Consider the following 17,749-nt stretch of genomic DNA (forward strand, 5'->3'; position numbering starts at 1 on the left):
GATAGCTCTGTGGTTACAGGGTAGCACCTCTGACAGATTTGGATTCATTAGAATCCCTGGAATTACACTTAAAATTCATGGGACAACTCTCAATAATCCACAACTGGGATTGCCTGATAATGCTGTATTAAGCGCTCAGTGCCCTTCTTCTGCCTTGGGTGTTGTAATTTCTATTGCCCTGTGCTCATTCCCACTGAGCAGTGTATCACTGCCTTCATGCACATCTTCACCCTCGTTAAACACCAAGAGATGATTCACTCCCTCGGTTGGGGGTAAGGAGACATACAGGACAAAGTACAACTATTAGTATCCCAAAACAGTCTAACTTGGCTTTCAAATTCAGATCGAAGTACATGAAGAAATGGAATGCAGACATATAGATACCAGGTAACAGAGGGGGGGAAACCCATCCCACAACCTTGCTGATGGCAGAGGTTGCTGCTTGCTGTGCGAGCCACATATCCAACAGACTGGAGCCCTACTCCTGTTGACCACAGATTGCGGATCATCTGTATTCAGAACATGAAAGCGAAGGCTGAATCTCATACTTGAGAATACTTCTGCTGCTTCCCTAACAGACCCAAATGAATAGAAACATATCAGCTGCAAACCCGATGAATAACTACAAACGTGTGCAAGAAAATCTGAAGAACTCTTGACTTGAGGATGCTACAGGTCAAAAACAAGTGTTATTTAATACATCTACTTTGAAACTATTTCTCACTAAAGCATTAATTTATCACATAAAACCCACAAGTAAAGAGGATTTGTGAAGGTCATAAAATAGAGTGCTTCTGACCTGAGCCATTATTGTACCTATTTGATTTTTCTGTAATAGTAAGGAGAGCCTCTGAATGCACAGCTAAAAAAAAGGGTAAGTCAGCACAAGAGCCGGTAGCTGCAGACAAAAGAAGAAAGATAGTCAATAAAAATATTCACTGGGGTCACAATGTTGGAAAAAGCCTCAGCCTGATATCCCTACACCTGTAAGGAATTTCTTGGAGATGGAGCTGTGAAGCAAGTGCCATATGGTGAAAACTCAGCTTATAATACCCTGCTTTGTTGAAAGCAAAGCCTTGTAAACAGATGCATATGCTGCAAGTTCAACTAAGGTAAGAAAGGCTTAAAGGTCAACCCAGAGGGCACAAATTGGGGGTTTGTAAATGATGCTGGGAGATCACAGGAAGAAGAGATTTAGAGAAGCCTGAGGAAGTTAATCTGCTGCAGATGGCTTGGATGTTGCAAGCACAGGCAGTATCTCAAGTGCTGAAGTACTGGTGGCATCTGTACAAAATGGGATCCTGATGGGAAGTTCACCTGTAAGCAGACAGTGCTCGTGTGAGCTTTCACCATACATTAATAATTTTAAATTAAAAAGATAATAACAATAAAATTGAGAGGCCTTCTCTGACAGAGAGGGAGATATATTAGATTTAATTCTTGGTAGGCAAGGTTTGCATGGGGGCATTGCTCCCAAACACCTTAGCACTAGTAATTCATTGTTTGGCCTACAGAGGACCACACATCTCACATGCCATGCTGAGAAACCCAGATGAGTTGGGAGATGACAGATCTGCTGTTTCCTGGCAGCTTCACACAGACGTTACATATCTTGGTTTTCTTCCTTGCTGAGGAGAAAAAGAAACAGCAGAACTGCTGCAGAGAACACTGGTGGAACCATCAAATTCCCTCATCCATGTGAGCATCCCTGGGAACACCATCTGTGTACCATGAGATTGCTGCTCTCCCAACAGGCTGATTGAGTTTCCTTCCAGGTTGAAGCAGAGCATGCCCTGAAAAGCAGCTACAGTAAGACTGTAATTAGTGATGGCTCCATTCACCCTCTCCAAACAATGGCTGTCCCTTTGTCAGTTCACATGTTAAAGCCCACAGGTGAGCCTGTGTTTGCCACCCCTCTCTGCAGGTAGAACTTGTGCAGATGCATATTGAAGCATTCTCTCTCCTCTCTGATCAACACTTCAGACAGCTGATAACCAACTGCTCCTGCATACTAAACTTAGTCTACAGAAAGGCCTCTCTCTGCCCCATGGCAGAATTTCTGCCTCCAATATTCCACCATAAAAACAGTGCACAGAGGTGCACTGGGCATTCAAAGATAAACAGCCAGGTTAAGTACAGGGAAGAGGCTTTTTTGCCCTCCACTTTCCTCACTTCTAAATATTTCAGCTGAATTCCCAGTGCCTGAGATGTAGATTTCCATGAGTATTGACATTAGCTCTTGTTTCGAGAGCTCGTATCAAAGGGCATCAGATCTGTTCTGGAAGTGCTGGGAGCAACTCCTTGTATTTGAGCAGTTACAAGGCAGCCAGAAAGTAGGAAAAAGATGTAGAAAACATGATCAAGATATTGGGAATTCAAACAGCTGAAGGGCAGATCACATGATGGAACTACTCAAATATAACAATACCCATATTACCAATACATTACACTGGGTTAAAGGCCCAAATAATAATAAAACCTATGAAAAGCACCCAGCTAAATGCAACAGAAAATTACCACAATGAAACTCATTCAATGATTCTTCATTAGGTAAATTCATATCAACTTTGAAAGGATTCACAGAAGGGTAAGTCACAGCATGGTCACCCACCTGCCCTTGCAAGCACACAACAGCCTTCAGATAGTTTGTTAGCTTTAGTAAACTTGTTCAAAATCATACCCAGCCAAAACCACTCAGCTGCTCCTGGAGAGCTCATTAATGGAAGAGCCCAGGCTGGTTTACTTCACTTCCCTTTTCCATACTTGCATTTTTGCCTTAGCAATCTGCTTCCTCTTTCTTATTTTGATATCTGATAACTGTCTTTTTCACGCTTTGAGGTAGAGAAGACTTTTAGCAAAAGCTGCCACATTTCTGGGCTGTGGAACCCCAATCTTTTTAATCATCATTTAATAAAACTCTTAAAGAGACTTCCAAATCTCATTCACATGTTTACCTCTACATTTTTGGCCTTGGCCAACTTTACTTGCAACCTTCCTCATCTTTGGGAAATTAGCCATTTTAAAACACTAATATATACACAAAACTGAGTGGGACTACTCACTCACTATATACAACTTACTGTAGCTCCTTAAAGGATTGAATTCACACTTTCTCTCAGCATCCAAATGCTTAGGAGTTCATTTTCTCCTTTAAAAAATGTCCCCAGATTCCTCTAATGGATGAAAGCTTTAAAGAAGAGCAGATCCCAAGGCAGATGGGAAACACTCAGATAAACTATGTATCTCAGAAGGTAACACTACATTTCTAAGCTTCCTTTATGCCTTTATAACCAACCACCTCATTTTAGTCATCTTACCACACCAATGGCAAAAGTGGCTTTATTTTACACCTGTTGCCATGTATCTGGACAGACTCTGCCTAACCACCATAATTATGGCCATTCCACTGTGTCTTGATTAGGTTTTGATGGCATGTCAGTGTCAATCATCTGGTGGGTAACCAGCATGCCAGGACACAGAGCTTTTGAACTATGATGAAGGCAAAAACAGGAGGGACCGCAGAGAGCCAGCAAACAACATACTGTATGTACTACTCAACTCCAGACACAGTTGTCCTGGTTAATCTCCATATCCAAATGACTCCAATACACCCAAGCACCTTAGTGTAGGGCCAGAGAGCTAGCTGAGCAATGAAGTATTTGGGTAAGGCATATCTTGTTGACCTTAAGCAATCAGCTGGTGGCCTGAACCATGAGTTTCATTAGTGTGGTCATATAATTTCCATTCTTAACGTTAGCAATTAATTCTTCCCAATTTCCAAAGAAAACTGGAACCTCTGCCTCACAGCCCACATAATGATCTTGTGTTGCTCTGGTTTCAGTGGCACAGAGCCATAACCATGGCCATGTCTGCAGCCTTTAGAAGCCCAGTGCAGTTTAACAGAAAGGAAGAAATGTCTAAGCAGGGTAGCTGTGTATCTGAGCAGGATCAGACACGCCTAATAACCTCATTAGAAACCTCTGTTGTGGTTTTGAGAGTTTAAAAATATGGCATAAGTTAGTGTTGCAGCTGGACTGAGACCCACACCTGTAAGCCCTTATCCAGAAGAATGGCAGAAGCCCTCATAGTGCTGAAACAACCATGCTGTAATAATTAACATTTCCAACTTCGCCCATGATGACACTGCAAAAGTCAGTGTCATATAAACGTAAAGCTATATCCATCAGAAAGCAGGAACCCCAAGCTACATTTATAAGTCAGAATTCAAGTTAGAAACATCATCATACAGGGCTGTCATCTGCTACGGGACAGCACAATGAGCAGGTTACTTCACATCAGCAAGACTGGTGGCATCTGAAACTCAGCGTCACATCATAACATTAAGTTACACATAGAAGCAATGGGATTTACCTGTTGCACCTACAGAGCTGCAATGGCCCATTCCTGTCTCACAAGGGTGATGAGGACAGAAGAACTCATGCTTGCGAAGCACCCGGTGCTGCAATCACACCAGCAGTCCCAGCATTCATCAACATTGGACCAACAGGGCCACAGCCACTGCAAATACACTGCCGAGGGCAACTTGACAGGTAAGCTTTCCGAAGTGGTGTGTCAATCCAAACGCTGCTTCAGACTCCCGCCAAATCACATCACAACTGCAAAATGCTGTCAAAATAAAACAGAAGTCAGCACAGCCTGGGGGAAGTCAAAGAGAAAGCAAAAATAAAAACTTAGTGGCAGAAAAGATAAGTAATGGTCACTTTACTCCTTAACGTCAACATTCCCAATTTTAATTAGGATCCAGGGAAATCAAATGTTAAAACCCATCTGCTCATAGGCTGCAGAAAGATGAAAACCTTCAAAAATTACATAAATAATAAATCCCCAGGCCACCAGCATCTTACTGAGTTCCTCCCCATGGATTTCAGTGTATGTCAGTATTGCAGGCATAAAGTTTGTTTTTAAAACACATTTTGCAGAAAGTTAGGTTAATTCATTTAGCAATTTAATCCATTAGGGAAGTATGAGTATTTATTAAAAATGGCATTCCTTGTTCCCCATAAATATCGTGACTGAACACTGAGAGCAGCACAAAGCAGCGCTGATATAAGCAAGGAGCAGGGTTTTATTTCAGTTCAGAGCTGCCTGATAGGCGAGCAGGGATGCACTCGCCTCACAGTGTGTCCCAGAGGCCCATCCAGGTTGGAAGGGGTCAAACACATCATCAACTGTAGGGCAGGAGCAGAACCTCAACACAACCAGCACTCCACACTGCACACACACACAGTGCCCTACAGGCTTAGCTGTCAAAAAAGGTGTGATGCATCCTAGATGGAGAACAAGGATGTAAAGCTAGAGCTGGCTAAAATCTCTGCTGAAAGAGGTAGTCTGCTTGTGGGGCTTTTTCCAGCTAAAAAGTGGTGCTTTGACAAAGTTTTTTTTGAAGGACAAAGGTGTACCAATGTTGATGGCATCTCTTGCCTAAGTGTTTTCCCTCATTCCAAGACAGCATTGTCAAAACAAGCCCCACTTTCTTCCAGCTTCTTCTTAAAATTCATTCACTATTTTGCATCACTGATGCCTTCACCAGCAACACTCACAGGAGCCATAGACCACACACACCCCACCACGCCAAGTCACAGCATCATGAGACGGCATGTCACATTTTGGGATAGTATCCCTGTCTAAACCTCTGGGATTCTTGTCAGGTTGCATAACCAAGCAGTTTGGCTGCAGCTGCTGAGTGTCCTCTCACCACTGACCCCTGCCCAAGCACAGAGAAGCCATCAGAGACCTGCCAACCACCTATGTCCCCTCCTTGGGGATCTCTGCTGGTCAGCAAGTGAGGAGAAGGCATCAGGAAAGTAACACAAGAGCTGCATTGCTCCTCCTCAGACCTTTGGCCACCTCTTTGACTTACATCTACACACTACTGAGCACAGAGGCTGTGAATCACAACCAGTACTCACAAATATCTCTGCCAAAGACATAAACCACTATTAAACTACATTCAGCCATGTCAGAGATTTCACTTTCAGCAGGACCCATTCCTGACACCAGTGTATGTTGTGTCCCAGTTTTGGGTGGCAGTGACAGCCTCCAGGTCCTAACTCCAAGGTGATTTTACTTCTGCACAATCTTAGTGCTCTCTTCATATAAATACAGATGTTTAAAGCATCTGCAGTGGAAGAAAGAAGTTCCAAAGCACTACCCAGGAATACCCCAGAGGCTGACCCCCACCCTTTCCTGAGACAAAAATGAATTAAATTCTAAAGTATTGAGAATTAAATTAATCCCATGTTGAGTCCCAAGACATGACTTTCCAGACTCAACACTGGTAATCTTCCGGTTTTTGGTTAATTTTAATTCAAGACTTTTACTTGGAAAAATGAAAAAAAGAAAAACCATTTTTAGTCAATATTATAACTTATTACATATTTCACTGTTTAAAACACTCCCAGAAATGCGTTGCAATATGCTAAAACTAACACATTTCATTTCTTTTTCAATCTTGTGTTAAATCTACCACAAAAAGACTGACCTTATTCACACAAGATAAAAGCTGAGCCAACAACGGCAGGCATTTATCACTATCGTTTTAAAGCTGCCACTTCTCCATTTCCACACACATCCTCACACCACCATAACATTTCTGAAGTATCAGCTGGATTATCCATTGGACAGTAAATGTTACACCTCAATGCCGTTTTATGGTCAATGTGGAAGTTGTTGGTTGACTTTTTTACCTTCACACTGAACAGATGCTCATAATGAACCCATACTAAATAGCACCATTACCAGCACACTATCTGCAATGTGCTTTAATCAAATTGCATTGAGCAGTGGGAGGGAACTTGCAGTGCTTCAGTTGATGACAGAAAAGTCTTTCCCACCTTTTCAGCCACCTGGCACTTCATTAGGATAACCAAACGACCACCCAGGCCTCCCGACTCTGCCCTCTGCAGAATACAAGCTCTGCTTACAAGGATAAAGCTGCCTCTGCTGAGCTGGTCATCTCCAGAGCTTCTGCTCCAAGCGTGGGGCTCTTCCTGGCTTACCTTCCCCAAGAAAGACACTGGGAAGAAGGCACATCTACAAAGAGGGTCCCAGGACACCCCACCGCACACAGAGTCCGAAGGAGAGAATAGCAAGAGTGGCAAACCTTCTGTTGTAAGCCTAGGTCCTATTACTGCACTTTTCTCTACATGTACAACACTTGCCAAAAGCATCCCTGGAAATCTGCATTCTCTCCAGACCCACTTATTTTTCAACCTGCACTCAAAAAAACCTAAAGGAAAATCTAAGGTGACACAGCTGCAGCATGAAGTGTGCGCTCAGGTTTTCCTTCAAGCACTAGAAAAATCACTTTTCCTTCCTTCTGAAGGACTCTGTGTTCAGCAAACGTCCTGCTGAGAAAGGCCGGTGCTTCCCAGCCATCCGGGGGAATTACTGCAGGCAAGCGTGAAGCATTCATCACATGCTAAGTGCCAGTCCATAAACCAAGGGCTGTGCCATGGCTAATGAGCACTTGCAATTAAAGCAAGGTTAATGCTTTAAGATCCAGACTTGTTAATTTCAACAATACACTTTTATTGTCTATAGGTAGGATTTTAGTAAAAATCAGATTCTTTAGTCATGGTTTCTAAATATTGATGCCTTTTCTAACTATCTTTCCTAACAGCCTGTGTTAGCCACGCTTCATAGAGCATCCTTGAAGAAACTGCTTGCTGCTGTTAAACCAACTGCAGGTCTAAAGTTCCTGGGTTCCTCATATATCAGAATGAGTTTTTCTCTATCTTTTTAAAAACTCTGAATTTAATTAAATATTGAGTAAAATGCCACAGCAATCCATCCTGTGCTTTCGAAGGAGGAATTTGGTGATGCACAATTATTTTGTTCACTGAGACAAGCAAGAGTCAATATTTAATGTGCCATGAAGGATTTATAAAGAATGTATCTTTCAGGAGAAATAAATATAAGTAGACATCTTTATCTCTCTGGGTTGATTCAGTGTCCATCTTTGCAGACTTTAACTGCTTTAATTATGTAGATAGAACAGAAAGAACAAAGAAAGGGCTCAAAGTATTTCAAGGCTCCATACGAATACATCATGCCAGGATGGATGATGTGTGCCTCCAGTAACTCCAACTAACACAAAGATGCACAAACTGTCACGGGGACCAAGACAGAACTGAAGGAGTTAAAGCAGAGGAATGGTGATGAATTTGTAGTGACCCCTGCATGTTTTTTAATGGTTATATTATACAAGAATCAGGAATGGGAAAGGAAGGGGAGGATTTCTCAATGTAAGCGAAATTAGACCCACCCAGTACCACTGCCAGAATCAAAGTTAATTAGCACTATTTAATTCTATATATATAAAGAATGTTTTTTATAATAAAGCATAACAAATAACAACTGTGTGCTTATACAGGAAATTATAGGCAATTAATGCAAATCTGTAATTTGCTCAAAGGGCTCTAAATACATCATAAGCTTAGAGTGTACAATTCCGAAGATTTATGGATGGCTGCAGAGTCTCATGAAGGAGTTTAGCTGCAGGTTTCCCAGTCATCTCTCGTGCTGGTAATTTACACAATAAACTCTAACATTAAAGAGTAATTCCACGGGTGGTAAGAAAACATACTAACTTTCAGTTTCTAATGATTTTTCCTGTTAGGGCAGTGAGGCACTGGAATAGGTTGCCCAGGGAGGTTGTGAATGCTCCATCCCTGGCAGTGTTCAAGGCCAGGTTGGACGAAGCCTTGGGTGGTACGGTTTAGAGCGAGGTGTCCCTGCCCATGGCAGAGGGTTGGAACTTGATGATCTTAAGGTCCTTTCCAGCCCTAACTATTCTATGATTCTATTTTTCCTTGCTTTGAGCACACAAATAAATGCTAGAAAAATACCCTCTCTCCCTTTTTAGTACATTTCCCAGTGGTTTGGCAGCCTGGCAAAGCTCTCCAGAAATTGATTCCTAACCAAAACCAGTCCTTGTCCATCAAAAAACTTCACCACATCACAGTCAGTAGATCTGCTCTGGAAAAAGAACAAACAGGCTTCCTCCAGACTAGAGAGCTGAATCAGCATCATTAAACCATCGGGAGAAGCTTCCTATACTAATAAATACATGGCAATCGGAAAGATCAGTTGTAAGCTGTGAATTAAGCGGTACCTAATGCCCAATGATATGCTATTGCCAGCAGCAGAGCATCGTGTCTTACAAGACCAATGTGTGGGCAGATTCCCTTAACCTGGCAGAGCTGAGGAAGGACGGCATCATATGCAGAGCAGATATCCCAACCCTAGAAGAGATGGGAAGCTGCTCTGCAACCGGTGGCTGATGCTGATCTATTGCCTTCATGCACTGCTGTTGTGATTACCCACCTTCCCTTTGGTGCTGAGGCTGCCCCCCTCAAGCCCACCATATCCTTTCCACCATCTCCATCCCTTCAACTGCTCCATGCCATAGGCATTCACAAGTGCTACCACACAGGAACTTCAATTAGCTGACAAATTTGGAGATAACAGAAATCCATTTCTGTTGCCTGTATGCAATAAGTATGTGGGTGCACACAAATGCATACACAGTTAGCAGTCATTTTATCAACCCAAAGTGCCACTCCTGTCTCTCCAGCCCATCCTGGCCCTTGGAGCAGGCCCAGCTGGTGTGTGGATGAGACAAAGCAGCATCCCAAACAGACTCCTGTGCAACAGCGTCCTCCAGCACATGTCAGACTGAAGCTCGTTGGCAAATACATGCCTCTATCAGAGAAAGTCCTGCAGAAATGTTACCACCAGGTCCCTGTTTCAGACTCTTCTGATCAAAAAGCAGCTTTCCACATGACCATGTGCTAGTACAAGTCTGCACTCTCCTTAAGGAGCAGGAAGAACACGCTACATGTGGAAAACTGCTCTACAAATTCAGGAGGTTTTGCACCATTAGCAGCTTTCAGCTGGCCTTGGCAAGCCGTTTACTATGGACTCGAGGTTTAATGAACTGGGTCTCACAGCTCTCATCAGAATGGAGGAGCTGGGTAGGTGAGCCAGCTCAGAGGTGACAAATGAGCAGCAATACCTGAAGCTTAACGGCTACTATTTTTCTTTTTCTTAGTCTTGTTAAAAAATATTATTTTTGCTATGACTATTTTTGCTACAATTGTCCTGGCATGGAGTCAGAGCTGCAGGGTATCACGGATAGGAGCTGATCCGCATCCTCACAGAGCACGGCAGGCTGCAGAGGCCAGATTCTGCACTCCATGTTCATGCAGGTCTGCTATTAAAAATGGCTCTTTTTTTTCCCTGAATAAGCCCAGAAAGGCAGAACCTCCGGCACGTAGCAACGACAGCTTTGACACTGTCTTTATATAGGTCATGTTATAAAGGCAGGCACGTACCACTCTGTATGCCATGAGAAAATAGCAGGTTTTTGACACACTGCAATAACTTCTGAAGAAACGAATGGCATCCCCCCCTCGCTCCCATCAGCCTGCGAGGCGCTCGATTCCAGATCTGCTGTCAGAAGAAAACCTGATTTCTTAAAAGTAATGATGCTTTCTTGTACTACCTATGCAGTTAAGCACATCTGTAATGCAGGTTTGTAAAACCTTCACCAAAAATTACCAGCTTTAGCACAGAAACTATTTATCAGATTACAGAATATGCTTTAGTTGCATTTTATTTCTGCTCCTCCCTCTCAGCAAATAAAACTAATAAAAAATACCTGTTGTCCACGGTAAGAAGGTCAGGAGAGTTTTGCAGGGGCTGTGACAAGGGACAGAGACCACCCTGGGAATGATAAAACCCATTGTTTCCCCCCAAGGTTAAACGTGCAGTGTCATGAACACATCCATTAATGAAGAAGGTAGGTCACCACAGGGGACTGCACGTGTTAACACACCCACAGTGCCCTACTAAATCGGGGAACCCAGATACACTGAGTTTTCAGATCTCCATTTTTCTGCCAAGTGCTTTAATTACATTTAAAGGGAGCTTCTTAAAACTGAAGAAATCAAACCTGATCTAATCAGCTTAGAGGCATGCCAGATGAAACCTACTTCAGGCAATTCTAGACTTAAGCACGCCTTGCATTTAAATAAACGCCTAACTTTACCCATTGCTAGTGAAAACCTAGCCAAGACACTAAAACCACAATTAAATAAACACACCCAAAACCAAACCCCGACCCCAGCACAGCAGGCATGCACTTCTCAGGACAAAACTGCACTCACTGGAATTACAAATATACATTCATTTATACATTTACAGAGTCCAGGCTCTCTTGTCTCAGACATCACAAATTACTTGCCAGCACTCTCTGCAGACAGCTACATGGCTTTCGGAAGCAAAGAGCAGTAAAATAGCCAGATTAAATTAAAAATCATAATGATAAAAATCCAACAACCAGCACCAAACACTTGCCTTGCTACAGCTCTGTTGAAACCCCACCTGAAACCTACCCATGTTCCCAAGCAGACAGTCCCTCATTTTGCTCATGCTTGTAAAGGCCAACCACACAACCCTCGGGCAATCAGTAATCACAGCTAAATGCTCTCATCTGAGAGTCAACAAAGGCCTCTTTGTAAATGTTTGGGACAAGCACATCACCTGCAGACAAAAAGCAACCATCTGCAAAGTAGGATTTGAACCCATGGGATGAGACTTTGAGAGGGCAGGCTTAAAATCAGACCCATGCATAAGGGTTGTTGCAGATCAGGATGTGAACCCCAAAATTTGTGGGTATGTCTCAGCATTAAACGCTGTACCCTGCACTTCTCTTGGCGTTTCAACGATGTGCTCCAATGAAGTCTGAAGAGCAATACAGCACCACAGTGATTTATTGCCTAAGAGTTCATGGATGGTTAAACTTTCATAAGCCATAATATGGCAGGTCCCAAGCTCCAAGTGAAATTATCAGCTACAAAAGTAATGACTAAGCTTGTGAATAATTTAGACAAGGAAATCAATCAATTCTACCCTGTGTAATAATGCTCAGACCTCAGCTGGCAGCACCAAGACCACATGTTCATTGCTAGTCCAAATCACCCATCACTGGAGGCTCACCAGCCAAAAGCAGTTAATTTTACCAGCATTTACTAGATATTTTTCTCAAGCAAAACTGGGATGGTACCACAGGAGAAAGTTCCTGGACTTTAGTTTTTAATGATAATCCTGGGCTGCAGGCTTCAGGATAGCACTGCCTCTGGCATGTCCGGCTCCTGAAGCAGGGAGGCTAGATGCTCTGCTCACAGCCTGCGAGAACATGCAGCTTAGAAGGTTTTCACGTTCCATGTGCCATTTCAGCACACAGCTGAGCAGGAACAACAGCATTTCAGTCTGTTTTCCATGCCATTCCACAAGGCCTGGGAGGCTGGCAGCTGACTGTGGGACATCACCGCTGCTGTGCTGTGGAGAGACCTCAGCCACAGGAAAGCACCAGATGTGCTATACAAGGAAATACATGCTAAAAAGGATTTCTGTCCCACAGTGTTCCTTGTTAGCACATGAGAGAGCTGCACATGAAAAGAAAGATGCTATTTTGTGCATTTCAGCAATGAAAAATGGAAGCCTCAGCAACTTGCTCAAAGTCTCACTGGGAGACTGGAGAAGAGTGGCAGTTAAATCCAGCTCCACAGCCTAGGAGCAGCCCTTGTTCAGGTCCTCCTCATTGCACAAGCAACGCCTTGGGCTATTCAAAGACATCTATCCTTGCCTCTAATTAACATTCAAGCAATTTCAAAGCATGGGAGCACACATTACCCAGACCAAAATATGTATCCTGCTACACACAGTGATGGAAGAACATAAAACTCAACAAAAATCCAGCTTTTAAGCAGAAGATGTAATATCCGAGCAATCCCCTGACTGCTCTACAGGAAAGCAGAGCTCTCCAATGCTACATGGGGCTTCTCAATCGTACAGTATTGCCTCTGCACATAGCCTGTATGCTAAGCAATACTGATAAGGGGATCTATTTTCACATCTTGGGAGAATATCAATATCTGTCCTTCATGGAAAAAAGTGAATAACTCTTTGCTTGATGCCTGCATGATGAATTTGCAATGGAAAAAGCCTTTCGAGTAGAAGAATTGGCCTCAAGTGAGCCATTAATATCAGAGCGTTGCAGCTATGTCAGATGTTACAATATTCAAATGAATAGAATATTACTTTTTCTACTTAACCAAAATGATTACATACACACAGACCAGGAACTGCGCTGCACAGAGCACACTGTGATTTCACCCTGAGGGACCGCTCACCAAGGCACCTCCGAACTGATTGCTGCAGACTGCAAACACCAGCAGCACACTTCCCCCTAGCAGCATGGTGGCTGGGGTGCAAACACAGACCAAAGAACAACACCTGTAGTGCAGGCCTTTCACCTGAAATTCAACTTAGGATTTAAAAGCCTCTTTCAGGAGTTATTAAAGCACAAAATTGAATGAACTGACAATGTTACTGCAGAATAACCCTTTATTTGCATAGAATGCTTGATAGTTCCATACTTATCTGCTGGCACATAAACACATGGGTATCTATTAAAGTTTTGCATGACAGCACAAGTTTGATAACACCAGGTTACCTATTTCTTCACAGCAACTGCTGGAGGAAGGAGCAGAAGAAGGTCTATGGATGTGTGAAGTACATTATTAATAACATAACAATACAGAAGCTGCAAGCACAACAGATTCCCTGTAACTATTTTTAATGCCATCCTTTTGCTTTTCTAGGCTGTTTCATTGTCAGGAAAAACCAAACTTGTTTTACTTATTATCAGCAAGATCACACAGTGAAATTACAGTAACCTTCAGCTGCTTCAAGTCTCACCTTGCATTATCAGCTGCCTGCTTTTGAAGAGCCAGCACCTCAGCACACATGGAGAAGGACAAAAGAACTCCACATCTCTCAACTGCTTCATCATTTGGCCAGACACCAGTAAACATTAAAAGTCAAGCACCCTCCAGCACCCAGGTGAAACTGAGGATGAAGAAATAGCTGCTGGGATTATAACTCAGCCCATCTGTGGGTCTGTTCTGCTGGGAACTGAGCTGTCTCACATGTATAGCTGTACCCCTGTGTGCAGGTGATGCCCTGCTACAGCTTGGACAGTGCTAAGTGTTTGCTTAATGAGGACCAGATGTGAGATGTAAAGAATCCAGCATATTCTTTACAGATCACTTGCAGTTTCAGGCTAAAAAATATACCACCAGGACTGCAATCTGAGCACCTGGGAGGGTTTCTCACAGACACCAGGAATGGAGATGCCAGCAAGACTGCTTTTACAAAGTGCGTTTAAACACACCTAGGCTTCCTATAATTCCTATAATAATATTCCTACATAATCTAAAAATCTTCTGCAAACAGTCAAAGAAAACTTACTTTACATAAGAAACACTGAAAACCCCAGAAAATCCTCCATGTCTGAGTTGCTTGGGGATGCCATTACATTCCCAGGCAAAGTCCCTCCCATGTCCTTGCCATGTGTTGTTTCCATGTGCATCCAAAGACAAAGCAGAATTAGTGGCAGAAGAGGATGCCAAACGTCCAGCTGATGAGCCGTTACCCTGCAAAGCCGCATCACAGAGAATCACATTTCAGACACCAATGCAGATGTGTAATCCTTTTTGCAACATGATGGGCTGCAATGCCAACTGCCATATGTACGTTGCCAGCATAGTCTTCAGGTGCAAAAATGGACAACATGCAAGTGTCACTGACCACCAGCCACCTGCATCTCCCCTACCCAGTATAGAGGGAAATGCCTGGGGACTCTCAGACTAACATGTATTTTGGGGCAGGAAGAGGGTCTGGTTCTTCAGGAACACAGATGCTGCCTGGGTAGACGAAGAGCAGGAGCTGGGTCAGACTTAAACAGTTGGGTTTCAGTTCCACGCTAAGAAGGACACCCCAGCACAAATGTTCACATTGCATTATGCACAGTCACAAACGCCTTCACTGAATCAACACCTTTAAGACTCGATATGGCTTCAGGATTTCTGCAGGTATGCTTGTGGGGATTACAGGATAATCCTGGGTAACATTCACGATGATACTCTTACCCATGATGGAGAACTGCTTAATGACACATTACAGTTTCATTTCTTGAAAAACTGTGAAGCATCAAATATCCCATTCTGAACTGCACAGCAAGAGGTATGAGCCTGTATTTATTTTCTAAAAGGGAGGATGTTTTTTAATGGGCTGGTAATCTTTAAATCCTTCTTTTTAAAGGACAGAATATAAGAGAAGTTTAATGACTGGTATGAACCATTACATAAAGGACAGTGGTATAAAATACATGATTTCCCGTGATGATTTCCTTTGAAGCAGAACTCAGGATATGAACTCCGCTCTGCTCAAACACTGGCAGTGGAGTGTGTAATTAATTGTGGTGCTACATTACACTTGACGAAAGGCAGTATGCAAAGCAAGTCCAGCTAAAGCGAACGTTGCAGTCCTTGGGCAAGCTGGCACGAGCTGCTGTGGAGGAAGCCATAGTACTTCATGAAGTGTCACCAGAATGTGAATTTTAGATCCTAAAGTAAGAACATAAGAAAATTTACTCTGGATTGGCCTTGTGGCCCTTCCAGCACGCTGTTCTACCTTCAGTGGTGGCAACAGAAGAGGCTATTTAAGGACAGCATGTGAGCCAGGCCCTGTTTTATCATCCATACCTGACACAGAAACCAACTTTCAAGATCCTTAAAACATCAAATCCTGTCTCAACACCCCCCCCCCCCCCCCAAACATTTGGCTAGAGTATTTTGCTTTGAACCAAACCACACTGACTTTGGATAAGCCAAATGAATGAAAGTTAGTGCTTGCTGGGTAAAAAAATCCCATTTGCTTTAAAAGATGCTTTAAAGGAGTGACTGCCTCCCCCCACCCAGCCACCAGCCTGTGCCTCACCCAGGCACTGTCCCAGCAGGTGCCCGTGAAGCACTGGCTGCAGGCAGCAATACTCTTCCAGCTGCAGCACTGGCATGCTGTATGCACTCCAAGGGTCTCCTAACCACACATGTCAGAACTAATGATAGTATATCACAGTACTGTGATACTGTAATGAGCAAACAGGGGAAAATGCAGGAATATGGCACAAGTTGTCACTGTGGCTGCAAAGAGCATCTTCCAAGGGAGGACGGCAACACTTGAATGTAGGCAGCCTGGTTCTGTGCGGAGGCAATGAGGGGTCTCCATTACTGAAGTTTGTTTTCCTGAAGAAAACACTGAATGAAGGAGTACCAGGAAACAGTATCTGAAGATGCTGTAAGAAGGTTAAACTCAAACAAAAAACAAAGCCGAAATACTTGTCAATGCCAGTAATTACCAAACCACTCTGGAAAGCCGAGTGTTGTCCATTTTTTGCAGGCTCCAAATGAAAACTGTCTGCCTTCACTAAAGATCTGTTTTAGTCAGACATAAGCTACTGCAGTCAATAGAAGGGCAGGAGGCAGACATACACTGCCTGTGACACAGGCAGGGTCAAAACAGATGATCAGATGGTCCTGACCAGCCCTAAGCTCTATGAACTTCTATGTAAACCGAGTTTTCATGTTCAGTTACAAGCGACAGAGAATGGATATGCCATTCAGTTATTTAACATAGATACCCAAGGAAATTTTGTAAAAACCTGTTATAACTCAGTGAAGAGACAGGAGGTCAAGGAAGCAACACAAGAATGCAATAAAAGAGAGTAAGAATTAAATTACTGAAAGCAATTTCTACTTCTCAAGACCTGATGTAATGACAAAATCATAGGCATGCACCAATATTACACAGAAGCTAAAGACTCTGCTAATACATCTTCATCTTTAATTTCTCTTAGATTTACTAATCTAAATGAGTAAACGCTTGGAATTTGGCCCAGATCAGCATTTCAAGCCAAGAAAACCTGAGGCTGCAGAGAGCAGTGGCTCTCAGAGGTGAAGTGTGCATCCCTGAGGAGATGTGGAGCAACCACAGGAGGTCAGGAAACAGGAGAAACCCCCCTGAAATTCCTTCCAGCCTTAACTCTCACACTCCTCCTGTTTCCTCCTTCTTTATTCTTCTCTTCCTCACTTCCTGCACCCAACCGCCTCTTCAAAGTCATGCAAAGCCTGTAATTACTTTGAGGTACTGAGGATGAGCAGGAGAGAAGCTGCAGCACAAGGGCAGCCATAGGGGAGTGGGCAGAAGGACGTTCCCATTGGGGAATTTGGCAGGTTTAAACTGTAGAAGCTTCTTAGGAATCCACTTCAAAAAGGGGCAATATGGGCAGGATTATCACCCACCACACAAGGCTCCTGGGGACAGGATGTCTTCCAGGAGAAAAGGTATAGGGTGAGCCCTAAGGAGAAAACAGACTTAAAACTGGATTTGGGGTTTAAAAAAGAAAGAATGGACTGGTTTATTTTATTGGGTAGTATCTGAAGGCCTGCAGGTCTGTAGGGCTAAAATATGTGCTGCTACTTCCCTTGACAAATGGTTCCTATTTCCTTCTGAGTTGAGTTTATGCCAACAGTTCATGTACCATAGGGTTAGGCTTCAAAACAAAGAGCAGGAAAAAAATGGTTTTCCCGTGGTTCCTTGAAGACCTATAAAGCATGGGCCAAGATCCACCCATGAATCAAGTTCTTAAGCACTGTGTTCCTCTGAAAATTCATTTGCCATCTGCACCAAACCTGGCCTTAAGAACAGCCAAGGGAGCCATCACTATCACTTGATAACAAACTATAAGCCTTTTATCCCCAGCAGGGATTTAGAGGATCAAGAGTAAAATGGATTCCAGAGGATGCCAGTCTGAACCCTA

The 17,749-nt window shown here is 43.2% G+C and overlaps 1 long non-coding RNA gene across 2 annotated transcripts in view; it reads right to left on the minus strand.

Annotated features, from left to right (window-relative positions):
- Positions 1–1,224: 1,224 nt before the first annotated feature.
- The window catches only part of LOC133217019 (uncharacterized), a 35,070-nt gene continuing 18,545 nt past the window's right edge, over positions 1,225–17,749 (minus strand). Inside the window, exons 1-3 of one of the 2 annotated variants that reach the window (XR_009726792.1) lie at positions 13,789–14,268; positions 4,372–4,626; positions 1,225–1,317 (exon numbers count right to left, since the gene is read on the minus strand). This is a non-coding gene — a long non-coding RNA (uncharacterized LOC133217019). Of the gene's footprint in view, positions 1,318–4,371; positions 4,627–13,788; positions 14,269–17,749 lie in introns of those variants that run through there. The other variant, XR_009726793.1, reaches the window with a different exon arrangement.

The sequence above is a fragment of the Neopsephotus bourkii genome, unplaced genomic scaffold, assembly GCF_033783945.1.
Source record: "Neopsephotus bourkii isolate Nb327-2 ecotype Australia unplaced genomic scaffold, CSIRO-AGI_Nbou_v1 NB_1080, whole genome shotgun sequence".
Lineage (NCBI taxonomy): Eukaryota > Metazoa > Chordata > Aves > Psittaciformes > Psittacidae > Neopsephotus > Neopsephotus bourkii.